At 41.7% G+C, this 17,744-nt stretch overlaps 1 long non-coding RNA gene across 1 annotated transcript; it reads left to right on the top strand.

Annotated features, from left to right (window-relative positions):
- The first annotated feature begins 308 nt into the window (after positions 1 to 308).
- On the top strand, positions 309 to 1,964 carry LOC140386001 (uncharacterized). The gene is made up of 2 exons (XR_011933523.1): positions 309 to 886; positions 1,205 to 1,964. It is a non-coding gene; the product is annotated as an uncharacterized lncRNA (long non-coding RNA).
- Positions 1,965 to 17,744: the final 15,780 nt, after the last annotated feature.

A 17,744-nucleotide genomic window follows, 5' to 3' on the forward strand; every position in this document is an offset into this window, starting at 1 on the left:
CTGCTCGTATTGGTACATTTTATCTGGTGACTACAGAGAATTTGAAGTCGGTGATCCTTCCCTTAAGGTCAAGAAAAAAACATTTTCTGAACATAGACTGATTGTTACAGTTAATCTATTTGTGACAGTGAGAGATTAATAGGATGAACGGGTTCAACCTAATAGAAGCTTTCTGAAAAATCAAGGTGAAAGGCCGAGGCCCCTACTGCAAAGCTCCACAAAGATCAAACTCGGCAAACAAGATAAGTTAAATCAATAATTAATGTGTCACTAGTACAGCCTTGAGTTTTCAAAGTTTGATGGTCACAGGAGGAAGAAAGAAATGAAATAGGTAAGAAGTTCCATAGTTTTACAGTCTGGCAAAGGAATTAGTTAAAATTAGAGATCGACTTAACTGAAGAATGAAATTGGGCAAGATGTAGCACCAGTGTTGTAACCGTACCATGTCAGATTCTCGATGAGCAGATTCAAATGAAATTGCCTCCCCTGAGGATGTGAAAAGTAAGACAGAAGAAAATTTAGTGGCGCACTGACGAGTGAAGCACTAATGAAACAGAGAGACGATTGAAGGGAAAGATTTTTTGGAGGGACAAATACTGCTTAGTTTCTGGTGGTGTGGGACATTGAACTGTCCACAAAGAGATTTCGATGGAAAGCCACGGCCCGCCGATACTGGAAGAGAAATGTGTGCACTTACGTCGAGCTTTCCGGCTCCAGCAGCAGCCTCGGGTCTCCAGTCTGTGCTGGTTCCAGTACGGCACAATTTCAGTGTAAACATGCCCCCTTCTGACACGGCAACTTTGGGAATGCCCATTGAGGGCAGGTATTTAAAACTGCAGGTTTATATTGAAGACAACTGGCAACATATTGAACAAGTGTTTTAAAGGTGTGTAAACGTTTTCTTGCACAGATTTTTAATGCTCTTTTATACAGGCATTGCTATTGTTATTGGTTCTTTTAAAGTAATTTTTAACTTGTTTTATGATTAAAGTTGATTATTATTTATAAGTGAACATAGGTTTTGTAATTTGTTTTAAATCTGTGAAACTAGTTCAATCTGCACTATATTATTGTATAACTTTATGTGTGGCATGCTTAAAAATGCTTTAATTTAGATTATGGTCATAAGATTTCAAAAGTGCCCCTGGGCTTTTTGTTGTCGCTGTCCTTGTAATATCTGATTTTTGTTGATTAATGTTTATAGAATGACTGCAGTGCAGAAGAAAGCCATTCGGTCCACCCTATCTCGTAACCAAATCTAACCTTTGCACAATGAGGGGCAATTTAGTAAGGCCAATCCACCTAAACAGCACATCTTTGGACTGTGGGAAGAAACCAAAGCAGAAAGCCCATGCAGACACGGGGAGAATGTGCAGCCAAGGCCAGAATTGAATATTGGTCCCTGGTGTTGTGAGGCAGCAGTGCTAACGAGTGTGCCACAATGTTACCCATGTTATTATGTGTCTGCCTTGATTACTTCAATTGTCGTATTCATTTACAATTATCTCATAATTAAATGTTGTGTTTGATGTTTCAGTCAAACATTTGTAGAAGCTTGTAAAGTTTGATACCATGTTAACATAACATTTTCAGCCACTGGATGACATTTCTTTTTTTTATAAATTTAGAGTACCCAATTCATTTTTTCCAATTAAGGGGCAATTTAGCGTGGTCAATCCATCTAGCCTGCACATCTTTGGGTTGTGGGGGTGAAACCCACGCAAACACAGAGAGAATGTGCAAACTCCACACAGACAGTGACCCAGAGCCGGGATCGAACCTGGGACCTTGGCGCCGTGAGGCTGCGGGGCTAACACACTGCGCCACCGTGCTGCCCCTGGATGACATTTCTTTTGATAACTACCACAACTTTTCCAAACACTTTTCAACAAAATATATCTTTTCACTTTAACACATCGATCAATAAAATATAATTTTTTATTTGGACACAACAGTTCTGTGTCTTTCTGTACATAGGGAGGAGGGAGAGGAGGAGGGAGGGAGGTGAGGGAAGGGGGAAGAAGAGAGGGTTCAATGTCCAAATGTAGCAGCTGCCAGGTGAACTCAAAACTACTGTAGGATTCTGAAATCAAATTTAACTTAGACTCAAGCTGTGACTAAGAGCATTCAAACAGATTCACCATTTATTGAGTTACAAAATGACAGCAGAAATGACACTTAACCAGATATCAGATGCAGCCACTTCACAGTGGACTATTGAATCTCATTCTGCTGGGGGGCTCTCTCTCACCGAAATTCATCTGTCTTCTAACTTGTATATTCTTTCTGCTTCCGGTACCATAAAAAATCCGGCCTAATTAACCCTTTTGAAATCTCAGCCACAGCCTGACCAATGGTATCCCTGAACTATGATTGCTCCATTCAGTACATGATTCATTTCTGGATGGCTGGCTGAGGAATGTACAGCGCATGGTCATCTCCAGATGACAATTTTTCCAGTTTGAGAAGCATGATTAGCTAATTGTCTCAGACTTTGCATATTTAGTGTGAATTCCCAATTAACTCAGACACTTATATTGTCTGTAAGTGCTGTTGCTTAGATCAGTTTTGAATGTTTGTCTGCTCTTTGGACGGCCTCCTGCTTGGTGATATATGTCACTGTGGCTGTTGTGTTCAGAGTAGTTAGTTTACTTTTAGGGCAGATTGCAAAACTATTTATAACTTTAAACAAAGCAGTTTCAACATAAAACAAAGGATTTCACAATGGGTAACACTTCAAAATCTATATAAAGTGTGTAACGTAAGTGGGTTAAAATTGTGAACATTTAATAGGTAGGCTGGGTTAAATATCTCACAAGTCGCAGTGATTAAAGTTGAATGGATTGGATAGTTCCAAAATGAAGTTAAACCACATACGAAAGTGCATGTACATTCTTTGCTTCTATATCATAACTAAGTCAAAATGCTAACTCCTACACTGCCCTTGCATCACCTGGAACCTGAACTTGCACACCTGCACCAGGAGAGGTGTCTGCATCAAACTTGCCCTCCTCCGCGTCTGGTAGCAAGTCATCTTCTGAGTGAATGTTCTGTCCACATTGCATGGAAAAGTTATGTCCTGCTCAACACACAACAGGTGTCATGAGTTTCATCTTCATTGTTAAGGCAGTGCAGCAGTTAAGAGTTCGTCTCCAGGTCTTCATTCAACATTATAAAAAGGCAACCCATTGCTCCCTTACTGAAGCACACTCTCCAGCCAGACATCTCCTCTAACACCATTTCATATGATGTCCTCTGCCTGCACACTCTAAGGGGTGGGTAATTGATTCGCTTCCTCACCATTCAGAATTATCACTTGACTCCAGATTTTGAATCTGCACTGGATCCTGGCAGAGAGATAGTTCACAATAGCTTACACAATGCTTCTATACTTTAACTAATGTGTTAACCTTTGTTAACGCATTTGAAGTAGTAACTGAGGCTTGTAAGACTCAAGATTGCATCGGGGACTCTGAAATAACACTGCTTAAAACACTTTAGCTCTGCGTCAACTAGAAGGACAGGCATAGTAACATTAGTGTCCTTGAAGGAGCAAAAAGTACCAGTATCAAGGCCATGATCATCCGAAACCAACTCCACTGGGCCAGCCATGTGCTTAAGATGTCAGAGTCCTGACTGCCAAAGCAAATCTTCTTCTCCCAGCTCAATGGAGGATCCCGAACAACAGGAGGACAAAATTCAAAGACACCCTGAAGGTTTACCTTAAGAAATGAAACATAGACTTCAACGCCTGGGAGATCCTTGCTCAGAACTTGGAGGAACCTCCTGAATGAAGGGACACAATTCTTCGAGGACAATAAATGGCAAGAGTAGGCCTGGAAAAGGAGACTGAGAAAAGAATACCCACAATGTAGAGTCGAAGAACCGATCCCACCTTGTTGGAAACTCCTGCCAAGTGAATGGTTGAAGACGCGGCTCTAGGATGGGGTTCATCTGCCACGAAAGGACCCACAGAACTTGTGACTAGTAACACAGAGTATCTTAGGTGGATAATCATACTCGTTAATGAATGATCCCCGCATTCTGTCCATTATAGTTCCTTTAATGGAATTAACATCCTCATGACAAACCAAAGGTTTAAAAAAAAATGTCTTTCACTTTATGACTCCAAACTCACTTCACACAGTAATGGAATTAACAGCTTAATGACAAATATCATGAGAGTGTCCCTTTAAGAAATGTTTTTGTCTTATCACATGGCTTCAGTGATGTCATTGTGTGGGTGGAGCTGGGCTGTGGTATGGGAGTTGGTTTTACTTTTGCTTTGGTTTGGAGCTGGTTTGTGGCTCTGAATTTTTACTTTCGTTTTCACATTTGGCTACTGTACTCAGACAGAGACATATCTTGACCTGTCTCTCTATTTTCAATTTTAAAGAGTTATTCCAAGGAAGAAACCCAAAGATTATAGTTACCTGCTATTTTTGGTAAAAAAGGTGTTTTGGGTTTATGGGATCTTGTTATTAAATTGGAACAGTTAAAGGGAGAATTTATTAAGGGTTATACATAGAGTACTGTGGCAGTGTAGGGTATTTATGTTTGTAGTTAATAATAATTATTACATGTGTATTTATACAAATGTTAACTAAATTCGTAGAATAAAGCTTATTTTTGGATTAAAAGCACCGAAGCACTTTGTTGACTAACACCTGAAAGGCAGGCTCTTGTGCTCATCGTAACCAAAATCAGTAAACAGTTGTAGGTCAGGTGAACTCTGGAGCTTTCTAAACCCTGGTCCATAACACAAACCATAACACAAACCAAAGTTTCAACAAAAAAAAATTCTTCTCTCACTTTATTTGCATTTTAATCATATTGATAAACAGTAAACATAGGGAGCGATGTAATGGCTGCATTGCACGAGCAAGAATCTGAGTGAGCCGGTTAGAACATTGGAGAGTTTGAAATTGGGAACCGTGCCAGGAGCTGATTGGTTTCCGATCTAATCTGCCCACTCCCGTTGGCGAGATCCGAATCCCATCACGACGCGACGAGAAACCAAAAATCAACAATTAAGGCCAATCTCGTTTACGGGAAGGACCCCCTATGAACGGCCTCCTGTGATTTAACCAGCTCCCCAGCGAGCGATCACATGAGCGCCAATCAGTATTGGTTCGTACAAATGGGGACCAAGCATTACTGCACCTGGGGTGTCTCCCAGGCCATTGTGGATCCATAGGAAGTCAGGGACATGGCCCGGTGGCACCCCGGCTCTCCCTCTGGCACCTGGGCACCTTGGCACTGTCAGGCAGGCATCTTGGCACTGCCACCCTGGCACTGTCAAGGTGCCAGGAAGGCACTGCCAGACTCTCAGGAGCACAGCCATGGTGCCATGGTTGCAGTGCCAGGGTGCCCAGGTGCAAGGGTGGCAATGCCAAGGGTCAGGGCCTGAGGTGGACCATGCCCAGGAAAGAAGGGTTGGGGAGCATGAAATGGTGGTGGGGATATGGGGGGGGCGGTGTGAAGGGTGTGCATGTCGGGGCCTGAGGAAGGTTTGGGGGGTGAGGGTCCTGGAATGGGGGGACCCGAAAGGAGCATGGAAAGGCATGCAAAGGGGAGGCCTTCAGCGACCCCAAAGTGGGGTGTTCTTGCATTGGAGTGTGTGGGGTAATGCACATGTGTGTGGGGGGTGACATTGCCCATGGCGGGGTGTGTGGGGGACCCGCAAGCTCACTTCGAGATCCGGGTACCCCTTTAAAATGGTGGCCTGATCTCTGAGGAGTCGGTCTGTTTGGCGGGTTCAGCTCCCCGCTGATGAGAAAAATTCTAAGTGTGGGTCCGACCAGTGAAAAACTTCCCAGGGCCTAATAAAGTGGCTAAGTGTGGTTAGATAGCGGTGGGGAATTCACTGACAGAGCCGGGGGAGAACTAGCCACAAATGACACTTTTTCCGTTTGATCTCAGCCTCATATTATAAATAATTAACCTACCAAAAATATGGCTCCCAATATCTCCTGTTTCTGCTCGATGATTTTGGACCAAGGGAAAAAGGCGCGAGTAATTAAATATAAAACCTTACCTAATATTGGGACAAGGCGGCCAAGTTAGCACTGTTCCTGCATTTTTAATACAGTTGGTTCAACACAGCGGTGGAAGAAAAACAGGTGATAAAAACCGGACTGGGAGTTAAAAAACGGCGTGCTTCCAGGGCGCATGACCGTGTGTTGACACTTCCAGCTGGTCGCGTTGCGCATGTGCGGCGGACAATCAACTTAATGTCTAAAAACTGACTGGAAGTTATGGGAATAACTTTATTAATTCTATAAAAAGGTCAAACATCATAAACCTATGTCTGATTCTATTAGTTACAATTTCAATATTTATTTGGGTTTGCATTTATCACTCATAGGTATGAAGATACTAACTCATTCATTGTAGGAATCTTTTCTAGATAGTATAATCCTATTTCAATATTACTTCCGAAGTTTGTTTTAAATTATCTAGTTAAGGAAGAAAATAACCATTTAATGGTGTGTAAATCATTTTCTTGTGGAAAAAAAATCTGTTTCAAAAACAATAAATGAGGATGCCATGATGGCACAGCGGCTAGCACTGCTTCTTCACAGCACTGAGGACATGGGTTCTATTCCAGCCCCGGGTCACTGTCCATGTGAAGTCTGCACATTTTCCCCATGTCTACGTGGACCTCACCTCCACAACGCAAAGATGTGCAGGCTAGGTGGATTGGCCACGCTAAATTGCCCTTAATTGGAAACATTTTAAAATTTAAAATTAAAATAAATAAAAAACAATAAATGCTAAAGAGGAAGTGTTATATTTATATGGTTAAATATATATTTTTGTGCTCATCTCCCAAAGATGGAAAGATCAGAGGTCTTATAACTGAACTACATATTACAAGAAATGAGATGTAAGTTCATTATGAGGTGATGTACTGTCTGTCATGACAGTGCAACAGTCTGGGAGTAATGCAGATAGCCTGTAATGTGTCATAAAAAAGGACTCCATGTAGGACCTGTATTAAAGATAGACTCATGAATCATGGCCATTGGATCAAAGGTCATGGTATGTCAGAGAATGAAGGCAAGACATTAGCCCAAAACTTCTGACAGACTCCGACGCTGATCAGACAGAAACCTCCCCACTTATCTGCATATTTTGAACAGGCTCAGGCTAGGCAGAAGGAATTCTTCAGTGCAGGAATCGTCACAGAAAGCAGCAAAGAGAATCAGCAGAGAAGCCACACTGACTATTTAAGGCGCTGGCTGCTATAAGATAAGTTTAAATGTCTACAGTGAGTGTTGGTGAGTTGTTTATGGATAAATGTTATGAATGGGTAGCTGGGTAGGTGGCAAGTAGACAGGTGGCAGGTGGGTAGCATGACAGGTGGATAAGATAGCAGGTGAGTAAGATGACAGGGTGGTAGGTGGGTGAGGGTAGATAGATGGATGAGTGGGTAGTTGGGTCGAGGGCTGTCGGGTTAGATCAGGGGGCGAGTTAGGTGGTTAGTTGGATGGTTGTTCTATTCAAGTCAGTTTGGGTAAGTCTGGGAGAGCTCGGGAGGAGGATTGGGGAGAATCAGGTGGAGGGGCGAGCCAGGTCAGGTCAGGGGTTGTCTGTGGCAGGGGGTGCCGGTGCGTAGCACGGGTCGACAGAGAGTCAAGTGTTCGGTTGGATACCTAGGAGTTAGATGGGGATTATTTTGTCTAACATTTCCTGGGTAACCTTCCAGGTCAGTAATTTAGAGTCTGAGACTTTTTCAGACGGTACCGGGAAGCAGGGGAATCACCCATTAGAAGTTCAAACTTTCCAGGCAATTAGAGTCATACAGTACACAAGAGGCCTTTTGGTCCATCAAAATTGCACTGACAAAACTACACCAAATCTACACTCATCCCACTATCCAGCACTTGACCTATAGCATTGCATTTTATGACATTTCAAGTGCTCATCCACATAACTCTTAAAGATTGTGAGTTTTCCCACGTCTACTACCTTCCCAGGCAGTGCATTCCAGACGCCCACCCTCTTGGTGAAAAATTATTTTCTCAAATCTCCTCTAAACCTCCAGCCCATCACCTTAAAACTATGCCCCCTTGTTACTGACTATTCAACTAAAGGGAACCGCTGCTTCTAGCCATCCTGTCCATGCCTTTCATAATCTTATACATCTTAATCAGAAACTTCCGCAACCTTCTCTGCTCAAAAGAAATCAACACAAGCCTACCCAACCTCTCTTCATAGCTCAAATGCTCCAACCCAGGCACCATCCTCGTTCCTCTGCACCCTCTCCAGTGCAATTACATCCTTCCTATAGTGTGGTGGCCTGAACTGCACACAGTATTCCAGCTGTGGCCTAATCAAAGTTTTGTACAGCCCCAACTTAACCTCCCTGCTCTTATAATCTATGCCATGACTGATAAAGGCAAGTGTCCCGTGTGGCTTCTTAACCACCTTAACCTCCGCCTTCAGGGATCCGTGGACTGGTACCCCAAGATCCCTCTTGTGCACACAGAGTCAGTGCATTGGGACATCTGCGATGTCCCAGCATACGTCATGGGTCATACATTTGGTCTCTGCCAATCCGGAAACGGGAAGATCTGGGCCATTGTTTAGACAGGTCCAATGTGATGAAACTGACTGCACTTCATTTTCATCAAGTGCTCTGGCACTCTGCTGACTCTGCAACAGACTTTTAATATTTTGATATGCTTTGCAATCAGAAAAGACATTACATTAGGAGAAGCCTGAATAAGCACCGATTATTATTCACTAAAAGTATGAAAGAAAGTGACAGTAATAACAGTCTGGTTAACAACTTCCACCTGATAAAGTGCAGTTGTGTCATTGCTTTTCTTCTAGAATGCGTCATGATGGAGACTTCTCGAGGATCACAAACAAATGCATCTTCCAATCAAGACACAGAGGTCAATAACTTTATACATTATACATGCTCCTGTAATTTACAGCACATAAAGTATATTTATTACAAATAGATTAACTAAATGTGTTCATTAATTACTGATTTATATTTCTGCCTAATTTCTCTCCATCACCCTGTGGTAACCCAAGTAACTCAAAATGAGTTATTTTATCTGTGAGAGTTTTACCAGTGTAATGTGGATCGCCTGTTCAATTGTGGGAACATCAGAACCACAGTTGAGCCTCATCTCGTATTCAGTAAAAGTCAGCATCTCCCCATTTTCTGGCAGAAGCCACTGATTAGCAGTCAGGAGTGGGAGCATTCATTGCTTGTTCTTCTGCCTAGCCCAGTGGCACTGAATCAAACTATAGCAAAACCTCCCAATGTCTTGGCCAAGGTGGGCTAATTCTGGAGTTTAACCTTACAGAGCTGTGAACGTTACAGCTGTCACACCTACCTGAGCGGGTCATTGGGGTTGAAATTCATTTGTATCATGTCTTTTTATCACATTTATTATAAACCATTGTAACCATTCCAGTTTTGTATCATTTGGTTTGTCCACTTTAGCCAGAAAATATTTCCTTATGAATTAATCAACCTCATGAGAATGATATATTCTCTAAAATGGGATTCAATTGTTATTAACATTTGGCATCATAGTATTTGAACCTTACATTTTGGAAGGGGGGGGGGGGGTGCAGCTACCATTCACAACATTGATAAATGTGTTACTGTGGTAACATGGCTACATTATGCAGCTAAATTCCAATCATTTGGGCGTGAAAATATAATAGTAGTAGGGGAAACGATTTTTACAAGTAATTGTTATGAGGACAGACATGATAAGGATGCAAAATTTACAGTATGTTTAATAGTTTATAACATAAATTGAATATATATATATCTACATGCAAAATAGGAGAGATCAAAGTTGATATTCAAACTGATTCATGCAAAGTCTGAATTTGGAGAATAAAATCTATCTGGCATTGAATGTGTGTTATCAGCATGTAGAAACTACAGCCATAAAACAAAGCAGGAACTACTTCAGAAGGATTATGATTGCCTTCACAGCTGTTTTAATTATATGTGCACAGACAGATGTTATGGGCCAGGGTTTAGAGAACCCCAAAGTGTATCATGGAGTTCACCTGACCCACAACTTTTAATAGATTGTGGTATGGGGAGCACATGGCCCACTCTACAGGTGTGGTACAGCAGAAATGGAAAAGTATATTTTAAAGCAAAACAATTTTTATTCTATGAACTCAAGTTAACCTTTTTAAAAACAGTGAACATCTTAGCAACCATTAATTCAAATACAACCCCCAAAGACTACAACACTAAGTAATCCTTTAAGCTTTCCTTTTAACATCCATACGACGTAAAACACCTTTTACCAGAAACACATCAGGTTAAAATCACTACTGAAAATATTTATAATTCTGAATTCACCAAATGATCAAGAGATAGTCTTTTGATGGCAGAGAGAACAGCAGTGCACCTGTTCGGTCTGGCTTCAACTCCAACACTGAAAACAAAACTAAAACACACCCTGCAGCAAACAGCTGAAAATGAAAGTAAAAAGAACAAACAAAGAACAAAGAAATGTACAGCACAGGAACAGGCCCTTCGGCCCTCCAAGCCCGTGCCGACCATACTGCCCGACTAAACTACAATCTTCTACACTTCCTGGGTCCATATCCTTCTATTCCCATCCTATTCATATATTTGTCAAGATGCCCCTTGAATGTCCCTATCGCCCCTGCTTCCACTACCTCCTCCGGTAGTGAGTTCCAGGCACCCACTACCCTCTGCGTAAAAAACTTGCCTCGTACATCTACTCTAAACCTTGCCCCTCTCACCTTAAACCTATGCCCCCTAGTAATTGACCCCTCTACCCTTGGGAAAAGCCTCTGACTATCCACTCTGTCTATGCCCCTCATAATTTTGTATACCTCTATCAGGTCGCCCCTCAACCTCCTTCGTTCCAGTGAGAACAAACCGAGTTTATTCAATCGCTCCTCATAGCTAATGCCCTCCATACCAGGCAACATTCTGGTAAATCTCTTCTGCACCCTCTCTAAAGCCTCCACATCCTTCTGGTAGTGTGGCGACCAGAATTGAACACTATACTCCAAGTGTGGCCTAACTAAGGTTCTATACAGCTGCAACATGACTTGCCAATTCTTATACTCAATGCCCCGGCCAATGAAGGCAAGCATGCCGTATGCCTTCTTGACTACCTTCTCCACCTGTGTTGCCCCTTTCAATGACCTGTGGACCTGTACTCCTAGATCTCTTTGACTTTCAATACTCTTGAGGGTTCTACCATTCACTGTATATTCCCTACCTGCATTAGCCCTTCCAAAATGCATTACCTCACATTTGCCCGGATTAAACTCCATCTGCCATCTCTCCGCCCAAGTCTCCAGACAATCTAAATCCTGCTGTATCCTCAGACAGTCCTCATCGCTATCCGCAATTCCACCAACCTTTGTGTCGTCTGCAAACTTACTAATCAGACCAGTTACATTTTCCTCCAAATCATTTATATATACTACAAAGAGCAAAGGTCCCAGCACTGATCCCTGTGGAACACCACTGGTCACAGCCCTCCAATTAGAAAAGCATCCCTCCATTGCTACCCTCCGCCTTCTATGGCCTAGCCAGTTCTGTATCCACCTTGCCAGTTCACCCCTGATCCCGTGTGACGTCACCTTTTGTACTAGTCTACCATAAGGGACCTTGTCAAAGGCCTTACTGAAGTCCATATAGACAACATCTACTGCCCTACCTGCATCAATCATCTTAGTGACCTCCTCGAAAAACTCTATCAAGTTAGTGAGACACGACCTCCCCTTCACAAAACCGTGCTGCCTCTCACTAATACGTCCATTTGCTTCCAAATGGGAGTAGATCCTGTCTCGAAGAATTCTCTCCAGTAATTTCCCTACCACTGAAGTAAGGCTCATCGGCCTGTAGTTCCCGGGATTATCCTTGCTACCCTTCTTAAACAGAGGAACAACATTGGCTATTCTCCAGTCCTCCGGGACATCCCCTGAAGACAGCGAGGATCCAAAGCTGACAGACAGCCCAGCTCCACCCACTCTCTGACATCACTGCAGTAGTAAACACCCATTTCTTAAAGGTACTCTCACTACAGATATTTATATACACACCCATTTATAAACACCCATTTTTTAAAGGTACTCTCACATGACACCTCCCCTGAAGAAAAAAAAACCCATCAACTTCAAGATGGTTTCATTTTTCACCTTTTCACTATCCTTTAAGAAATGCACACAGTAAATATACTTTTTTGTTTCAAAAAACAACACACACAAACAGGTATAATAATATAGTCCATTTTTGTTTTTTCGTCCTCCAACTGAAATCCTCCTCAATTGACAGTCTCTTTGAACAAGAAGGTCCTTGCACAATCCGTACATTTCTCTACGCCTCGGCATTTTTCTTTAAAGTCAGATACTTTAGTTCAATCTGATCACAGAATCCCTTGTAATTCTCCAACACAAGAGCATTGGTTATCACAGCTTTCAGGCAGTCAAATGCCTGTTGACAATCAGCTGTCCACTGGAATTTGTTACGCTTCTTGAGCAAGTCCATCAGTGGAGCCACCACGCTGCAAAGATTTTGCACAAATATTCGATCAAATCCACTCATGCCAAGAAATTGCATTATTTCCCTTCGTCTTGAGGGTATCGGAAATTCCACAATGAAAATGACTTGGGCTTTTCCAAATTCAAATTTGGCTAGGTTTACCACCAAACCCGCCTCCTGAAGTCAATCGAATAACTCCATCAGATGTTTTAAATGTTTTTTCCATGTCTGGCTGAAAATTACCAGATCGTCGATATATACCGCACAATTGGGTAATCCTGAAACAACTTTGTTAGTTAACCGTTGAAATGTGGCTGGGGCGTTTTTCATGCCAAATGGCATAACTTTGAATTGGTATATACCATCTGGAGTCACAAAAGCTGAAATCTCCTCCGCCCTTTCGGATAAAGGTACCTGCCAGTAACCTTTAAGTAAATCCAAATAGAAATAAAAGCTGATTGTCCCACTTTCTCAATGCAATCCTCCAAATGTGGGATTGGATAAGAGTCCGTTCTTGTAACTGCTTTAACCTTTCTATAGTCCACACACAACCATTTAGATACCATCACTATGGGTGAGCTCCATTGGCTGCAACCCACTTCAATTCTGCCATTTTTAAGCATACTCTCAATCTCTCTGTTAATCTATGCCAATTTTAAAGGATTAAGTCTATATGGATGTTGTTTGATAGGAACAGCATTTCCCATACCTACATCATGTATAGCCATTTCAGTACTTCCCAATTTATCTCCACAAACTTGCCCATGTGATATCAATAACTCTTTCAGGTCAGTCTGTTTTTCCTCTGGAAGATAACTCAACAATTTATCCCAATTTTTAAGAACATCCTCGTTTTCCAATTTAATTTGAGGTTGTCAAATTCACAGTCATCTGGATTTGATTCGTCACTTTGAGTTAGAATCATTAAAACCTCCTCCTTTTCCTCTCCTTCTCTTTCATAGTACCTTTTAAGCATATTCACATGACACACTTGGTGAGTTTTCCTTCTTTCCGGCGTTTTTATCATATCATTCACCTCACTTAATTTCCTTTCAAACTGATAAGGTCCACAAAACCTTGCTTTTAAAGGTTCACCTACCACTGGTAACAACACTAAAACTTTATCTCCATTGGCAAAACTACGAACTTTAGATTTCTTGTCCGCTACCCGTTTCATCACATTTTGTGCAACTTTTACATGTTGTCTAGCCAATTCACCTGCTCTATTTAATCGTTCCCTAAAATTTGACACGTAATCTAACAATGGAATTTCCGATTTCTCACTCACCAATTGTTCCTTCATCAATTTAAGTGGTCCTCTTACCTCATGACCAAAAATTAGTTCAAAATGACTAAATTTGGTTTACTCATTAGGTGCATCCCTAATTGCAAACAGTACGAATGGAATTCCTTTATCCCAATCCTCTGGATAATTTTGACAATAAGCCCTCAACATTGTCTTTAATGTCTGATGCCACCTTTCTAACGCTCCCTGCGATTCTGGATGGTACGCAGTTGATTTAAATTGTTTTATTTTTCAGCTATCCATAACTTCTTTGAATAACTTGGAGGTAAAATTTGATCCTTGATCCGATTGTATTTCTTTGGGTAGTCCATATCTAGTAAAGAATTTAAGTAACTCCTCCACAATCTTTTTAGCTGTAATATTACATATTGGAATGGCCTCTGGAAACCTAGTAGACACATCCATTATCGTCAAAAGATATTGATTCCCACTTTTTGTTTTAGGAAGTGTTCCTAAGCAATCAATTAGGACCCTTGTAAAAGGTTCCTCAAATGTTGGAATGGGTAGTAAGGGCACTGGTTTTATCACTGCTTGAGGTTTCCCTATCACTTGACATGTGTGACATGATTGACAAAATTTACGTACATCTTTATTTAGTCCAGGCCAATAAAAATGTTCCTGGATTTTAGCTTGAGTTTTCCTTATTCCCAAATGACCTCCCATTGGTACCTCATGTGCAACTCGCAACACCTCCTTTCTATATCCTACTGGCAATACTACTTGATGAACTTCTGCCCACTTTTCATCCGCTTGCATATGTAAAGGTCTCCATTTTCTCATCACGACATCACTTTTACGATAATAACACTCTGGTATGCACTCAGATTCCTCTTCCGTGTATGCTTTCTGATACATCCGTTTTATTTCTATATCTTTTTGTTGCAACACCGCCAAATTTCCTGAACTAAAAATATCCGCCTCATCCTCCACCTGTTCTTGTTCTTTTTCAACCATCTGATCAAAAATCATTTCTGACAATTGCACTTCAATGTCAACTTCACTCTTTGATTTCTCCTCTTGTTTTAACCTGTGACTTTGCGACTTTGTCACTACATAATCCAGAAAAATCCCAGGATATTCGTCCTTCAACACTTCAGTTGTCTGATTTTCCACTGTCTTATCAACCACAGTAGGCATCACTCCCACCTGCGATCCAGCTATATCATTACGCAAGATAAACTGTATTCCTGGACAAGATAGTTTCTCTAATATTCCTACTACCACTTCATCACTCTTCACCGGACTTTCCAACCTTATCTTTGTAGCCAAATGGGATGGCCACTTATAACTAGGTGCAGAGAAACTCGCAAAGCCTAGCGGGTAAAATGGAAAAGCCAAGACTCAGGCAGGCTCAGAGCCTGAAATGCATATTTGCAAACAAGAAGTCGAGACGGTATCGAAACTCCGACCAATTAGCATTTTAATGGGGCCTATTAGCATTTGATTGCCCATCTTCACCAAAACAAAGGACTGGTATTCGAGCAACTGGTACAGTCCCAGACATTTCGGCGCCACTCCCTGTTCAAGGGAAACGTAAACAACGGGGTCAGTGACCGCTTGGGACACGCCCAACCATCCAGATCCCCGCCCACTTATTGGTTAGGAATCGAACAGAGTGATCAGGGGTCACCCAATTAGTGGGGCCCAAGCTGAAGGACCGCCCAAAAGAGCTCAAAAAACCCCAAGTATAAGAAGAAGAGTTCGCCACATGTTTGTGCTCTCTTGGACCTGGTACCCCGATCACGGCCATCTCCAATTGCAGCGACGCCAGAAGCAAGTCCAAGTTCAACGCTAGCTACCTGACGGATGAGCCTAGCTGAGCAGCAGTTACTCTTTCGAACCCGATAGCTCCAGAATCGAACAGCGGCCACTGTTTCTCTGACCTAAGTCGGGTGCCCGAAGTTAAGTGCAGGTTGTCTTAGTCGATAGGTGTAGTTAACTGGTAGTGTTGATGTTGCATGACTAATTGTGTGCAAATAAAGTACCCTTGACCTTGAACTAACTAACTGGTGTTTGGCTCTTTGATCAATAGCCGGTTGAACCTTGTGGTGGTATCATTTGATACCTGGCGACTCTAAGCATTAGAATATCGATAACATAGAAAGAAGGGCAAACTCACTGATTGCCATAACAGAGCCACAGAAAGGACAGAGTAAAAGAGTAAAAAAGAAAACGCAACACCTTATATAATGAACACTACTCCTCTCACCCTAAATTCCACATATTACCACCTTTTCTGGCAACATTCTTCCCAAACTACATAACTCCTCATCTCTTACCATTAAAGATTGACTAGCTCCCGTATCTCTTAAAATTGTGATGTCTTTACCTGCTCCTCCTGATACACATGAGTAAACTTTACCCACACAAGTACATTCTTTAAAGAGATCTGGCACCTTCTTATCAATCATCTCTTGATCAGGCTGTACAATCTTTTGCACCTCCTCCACTTCACTTGGGTTTTCCTTTACCACTTTAACAAACCCCACTGTCTTATCCTGTTTTACCACATCAGCCTTCCCAGTGCTTTTCTTCAACCACCAACACTGTGACTTTACATGGCCTATTTAATTACAGTGAAAGCATTTGAAATTTTTCATTTCTTTTCCACCCTCCTGGATTTCTTTTTTAATCTGAGGCACACTCTCCTTATTATCTCCCATCAGATCACCTTTAGCTTCACCACTTGAGTATTTCTCATGTTCCCTGTTTCTATCCCTCACTGGCTGAAACTGATGTCGGAAACCAAGCTTTGGTTTATGAACTAATTCATAATCATCTGCCATTTCTGCTGCTAATCTCGCAGTTTTAACCCTCTGCTCTTCCACATGAATTCTCACTACATCAGGAATTGAATTTTTAAACTCCTCCAAAAGTATAATTTCTCTGAGAGCTTCATACGTTTGGTCTATTTTCAAAGCCCTTATCCACCTATCAAAATTACTCTGATCCTTTCAAACTCCATGTATGTTTGACCAAATTCTTTCCTTAAATTTCTAAACCTTCGTCTGCAGGCTTCAGGCACTAATTCACATGCACCTAAGGTGGATTTTTTCACCTCCTCACATCTCAGATACCTCCTCTGGTCGTGATGCAAAGACTTCACTAGCCCTACCTACCAGCTTTGTTTGAATCAGTAATACCTACATGCCCTGTGGCCATTTCATTTGTTTAGCCACCTTCTCAAATGAAATGAAAAAGGCCTCCACCTCCTTCTCGTCAAACCTTGGCAATGCTTGGACATATTTAAATAGATTCCAAGCCTTTGTCTATGATGCTCTTTCTCACTATCCACATCACTATCCACCAACTGTACGTTTCCCTTTACGTCTGCCAATTTTAACTGACTGTCATGTTTCATGGCCATTTTCTGAAGTTCAAACTCTTTTATCTTTTTCCCTGATCTGTATCTCCCTTTCTCTTTCTTTTTGTTCTGCTCGGGCTATTCTTTCTGTTTTCCTTGCTTCTCTCTCTTTTTCCTCTCTCCTTCTTTCTCTTTCACTTTCTTTTTCTCTCTCTCACTTTCGTATTCAAGCTGCTTTAATTCTTTCTCATGTTCCAATTGTTTAATTCGTAACTGAACTTTTGCCATTTCCAATGAAACAAACTGTATCTCAGGCAACTTTAAATGCTTAGCCAGCGCCATAATTCCCTAATCTTTTCGCATTTTGTCAGGCAATGTTAACTGTAATTTTTTTGCCAAATCTAACAGTCTGCTTTTAGTCTCAGTCCGTAAGGTATTGCGTGTGACCATCTCCACCCCCAAAAATGTCAGAGCCTCTGAAAGAGCCATTGTCCACAATACACTCCCTACTTAAACTGAAATACCACACCTGAAAAGCACCCACAGTATGCTCACCCCTCACTGTCTTTAAGTTCACAAAGCCAATCCAATAGATGGACTTTTATCCCCCT

Source organism: Scyliorhinus torazame, chromosome 11 (genome assembly GCF_047496885.1).
Source record: "Scyliorhinus torazame isolate Kashiwa2021f chromosome 11, sScyTor2.1, whole genome shotgun sequence".
Taxonomy (NCBI): domain Eukaryota; kingdom Metazoa; phylum Chordata; class Chondrichthyes; order Carcharhiniformes; family Scyliorhinidae; genus Scyliorhinus; species Scyliorhinus torazame.